Source organism: Lotus japonicus, chromosome 1, assembly GCF_012489685.1.
Source record: "Lotus japonicus ecotype B-129 chromosome 1, LjGifu_v1.2".
Lineage (NCBI taxonomy): Eukaryota > Viridiplantae > Streptophyta > Magnoliopsida > Fabales > Fabaceae > Lotus > Lotus japonicus.
Window position 1 is genome coordinate 10,551,032 of NC_080041.1, and position 4,745 is coordinate 10,555,776.

The 4,745-nt window shown below is 35.4% G+C and overlaps 1 long non-coding RNA gene across 1 annotated transcript; it reads left to right on the forward strand.

Moving 5' to 3' along the window:
- The first annotated feature begins 782 nt into the window (after positions 1 to 782).
- Positions 783 to 3,053, forward strand: LOC130731591 (uncharacterized). The gene is made up of 3 exons (XR_009016753.1): positions 783 to 1,383; positions 1,940 to 1,973; positions 2,655 to 3,053. It is a non-coding gene; the product is annotated as an uncharacterized LOC130731591 (long non-coding RNA).
- The last annotated feature ends 1,692 nt before the right edge of the window (positions 3,054 to 4,745 follow it).

Here is a 4,745-nt window from a genome sequence, read left to right on the forward strand (position 1 = left end):
CTGGAATTCCAAGAAGGAGACCATGTTTTCTTAAAGGTAAACCCAACCACAGGAGTAGGTCGAGTATTGAAAGCCAAGAAGCTTACTCCAAAATTTATTGGGCCTTATCAAATTATAAAAAGGGTTGGCCCAGTCGCATATCAGATCACCTTGCCACCAGTACTATCAAATCTTCATAACGTATTCCACGTCTCTCAACTACGGAAATATGTACCTGACCCTTCTCATGTACTGGAACCGGAGACCATTCAGCTGAAGGATAATTTAACCTTTAGTGTACCTCCAGTACAAATAGTGGACCGACGAATCAAACAACTCAGAGGAAAGGAAATTCCATTGGTCAAAGTAGCTTGGGGAACGGGTATGGAGGAAGAGGCCACTTGGGAATTGGAGGATCAAATGAAGAAAAGTCATCCGTTTCTCTTCAACTAGGTATGAAATTTCGAGGACGAAATTTTCTTTCTAGTGGGGGAGAAATGTAACGACCTAAATTTTTCCCTCAACAAGAAATAATAGGAGTATTTTAATTAATTAGTAATTATTATTAATATTATTATTATAAATAAATAACTAAATAAAATCAAAATCAAAATCAAGTTCTAGAAAATTCAAAGGATAAGGATGAGAATAAAAAAATTTTTCAGGAAGGACTAAACTGCAAACTGACCTAACTCTGAAGGACCAAGGTTAATAACCGACCTATTCTATAGGGACCTAACTGTAACATCAGAAATAGTTTTAATTCAAATTCAGGTCCCTGGCTTTGTCTATAAATACCACCACCGAGTTCAAGTTCAAACCAACTCAAACCAGAGCAACCCAAGCCTCCAAATCCTTGCTAAACCTTCCTCTCAGCCTCCTAAAGCCTTCCCTAACCTCTTCTCCGCCCAACAACCACTTGAGATAGCCCAACCGAGCTCAAGAAATTCCGAAACTTTGAGCTCTCGGTTCTCCCTCAAATCTCCATCAATTTTGTCAAACCAAGAGTCTATTTTGCTTAGAATTTCACCAGGAAGCTATTCGTGCAAGAATTTTGAAGTTTGGAGGTCTAGATTTCATTCTGCCATTGTTGTTGAGCTCCTCACCGGAAAAGCTTCACGGTGCTCATCGTTCTGGCCAAACCAGAGACCTTTTCAGCTACCCACCTATACCATTGAGTTCCTGGGAGTGAGAGGAAGCTTTTCCAATCGGTTTCCACCCTTAACTCCACCCTTCCGCCGGAGCGCCGCCGCCAGCCACCGTCTTCTCCGGCGAGCTCACCGGAAAACTGCTCAGAACTTGGATTTTCTTGCATAGTTCGAATCCTTGTCTTCCATAGGTTCCATATACATATTTGGTTCGGAAAAATTAACTTGGTTTGATAGGGTTTCAAGAGGAAAGAAGGTATGAAACTTCCCGGCCTTATAACTCACTATTCTTAATGACTCAATGCAAAGTAAGAGTTGATTATGATTCATGGGATTAAAATGAACATTTAGAAAGAAACAGAATGAATTTTGGAGGTCTAGAACAAAAGTTATGAAATTTTTAAGTTTAAGCTAAAATAGTTAATTTTATTCTTATTTAATTGGTTAAGTCGCTTGAATTTAAAGGTGGCTCTGCCGCCGCATAAATATAAAGGTGGCTCTGCCGCCGTATAAATATAAAGGCTGGCTCTGCCGCCACACACATATAAAGGCCGGCACTGCCGCCTCATTTAAAAACTAATGGTCGGCTCTGTCGCCTTATCAAAAATACATAGTCAGCTATGCCGCCTTATTTAAAGTTATATAATGATGGTCGGCCTTGCCGCCTAATTATTTAATTTCTTACAAAATAAAAACGAATATTTGTTAAAAAAAAAAAGAGAATTAAATATTAAATTATGAAGAATAACATGGAATTTTATAACACTAAGGTGAAAAATTGACTAAAATGCCTTACGATATTATTATTGCAGATAATTATTAATTGGAGGATTTTTCCGAAGAAAGGTAAGGGGGGGAGAATGCTCAACTCATGAGGGAGTGTAGTGTAAATAAATAGGTGTTGGACCTCCCTTGGGTCCCTATTTGTTTTATTGAAATATTTAAAAAAAAAATGATTATTGTAAACAGGATTTATTCGATAGGAGCCTCCGAATCTTTTCTTAAACATTTTTTTTACGAGGCATCCCGATTTTTAAAGAAAATATTATTTGATCAATTCTCAGAATATTTCCACGAGATTTCTAACGGCTTGCAGGTACTCTATGAAAAGGAAAGGTCAGTGGCCCCAACTGGACAGTCAAGGCCAGGCTGTGCCATTAGGTAACGCTGTGAGATCTAAGGGATACCTTTATGGTTGCGGTCCTTGGGGTGTGATTAGGTGGGACCTACCAACAGGTTGGAGATGAGGTTTGTCCCATCCGGAACCTAATCACACTGCAGGCCCCCTGATGATCGTCCCAGCCGAGCGGATTCTCGGTGACTTTCCTGGAGAATGTTGGGCCCACATCCTCGTCTAGAGACCGAAACTATTTCTAATTAGATTTTTTTTTTGATTTATTTGATTATGCTATTACTTTTCACTTGATTTACTTGCTTATTTATTTTACACTATTCCTCTTGCTCGAGTGTGTTGGATTGCTTCTCACCCCTCTTGTTTTGGTTGGTTGTTCTAATTGAACAACTTAGGGACGGAGATCGAGGAGAAAGAACTAGAATGAAAAAGTGACCAAGGCAGGAAGAGCTGTAAATAGTTGTGAATATACGAGAGTGTTCGAGTAGAATAAAGACCAGCCGATGGAAGAAGACGTGTGCGACTGGACTCGTACTCTATCAGACTGTAAAATAAGTATGAAAGCAGTGGGTTTTTTGTAATTAAGTTTGTCAAAGTAATCGGGAAAGATTCAGAGGAGTCCATGCGAGACTCTGGGATGTCTTGTCTAAGGAAAGGAATCGCTTTTAATGACGCTTAGCGCGGCTAACTTTCCTGGAGACATTCTCAAACTATCAATTGGACAACGATGAATTCTGACCCAAAGGTCTTGTACTTTTTTTCAAAGTTCATAAATAAAAGTGTTGTTTTCTGAAGATATTCTTATTTTATAGTTTAGGTAGGGTGTGAGTTTGGTCGTCACAAAATATCTTTCTGAGATGTTGTGGTTATTTTGTATGAATGTGATCATGATTAGATATGACTTTAAGTTGATTTAAATTTTACAAAATAGAGGATGATATCTATATGTGTGTTTTTATGGAAAACCAAAATATTATATAAATGATAAAATGAATGGGCTGGCCATGTAAGTCTCAAAATTTTTGAATAAATTAGGAGTTTATCTTTTTTGACAACTTTTTGATAAAGTGATATAATATCTCATATTATCTAAAAATTAACGAGATAAAGATGGTGTTGTGATTATTTGAATAAGATGATGATAAAATATAATTTTGGGGACTACTACTCTATGTGCATCGAAAATTTGAAGAAAAAGTTAATAAGCATGAAAATTTAATTTTTGACTATATAATGATAGTTCTATTTGATTAATTTAAATTGAGATATATGTGTCTCAAATTTCATGAAAGATTTTATCCTAAGTTTTGATTTGTATAACTGTGGGGGTTCCATAGAATTAGGATTTTTTCCTAAGTGTTTGAATAATAGTAGTATGCTATTATATTGTTAAAGGTCAATCTCTATGTGAAGATTTCTCCTAGAATTTCTTTTGGACAAGAGTGGATACTGGCTTGGCTAAGGTAAAGGTAACTTTGATCTAGTGCGTGAGTTTGCATGTCTCTCTCCCTCTCTTTTGCATGATATTTGAGATGTAGGTGTTTTAATTGAGTGATGTTGGATTGATGTTTTGACATGCTTTGATTACTTTTATTTTTGCTGATTTTTCTATGTTGATAGCATGTTTGTGTTATCATAAAAAAATGAATATGACTTGATTTGCCTTGAAACTTGTTGGCTTATTTTCTTATGGTATTATTTTTGAAGATGTTATTTTGAACATGATTTAAGTATGATATGTAAATTATATGTTTGCTGGAAAATTGAAGTATGTTGCGTTTCTCATAACATGATTTTGACTTGAAAACTTGATTATAAAGTTAAATTAGTATGAGTTTTGTTGCTGAAATTTTGCCTTTAAAATATCGATGATATTTACTTGTTGAATGTGACTTGTGAGTCACGAAATTTTTCTCTAAAATGGCATGTAGGATAAATTTTGAAGTTGCAGTGCGATGGTTATTTGTCACATGCGATTGTCTCACCTAGTGGTGGTGTTTTGAATTACTCGACAACATATTTGTCTTGCTTTGTGAGGCATTGATCGATCAATTTTGGTAGATGCGCGCATTTAGGACCAACTCTTATCTTTAATTTGAAATTGTTGATAATATATCTTTAATTTGAAATTGTTGATAAGAGATCTTTAATTTGAAATTGTGGATGTAGTTATCTGTTTTTAAATTTGTGATATAGTTTGTTATTCTGTTATATGAAATTCAAATTTGTTGATATAGATATCTGTTTTTAAATTTGTGGATAGAGTTTGTTAGTTATGTTATTAGTTATGAATAAATTGATATGCTGTTTAAAATTTGAAAACTTATTAATATTGGAGATTAATGTTGAGTTGTTACCTCATCCAATTGGGTTATTTTGGTTTTTGAGTTAACCATTTTTTTTAGCTATTTGGGCGCTTAACGCTATTAGATCACGGACAACCGGATAGTGGAATTTGACCTTCAAGAGCATGAGGAGTCCAAGAC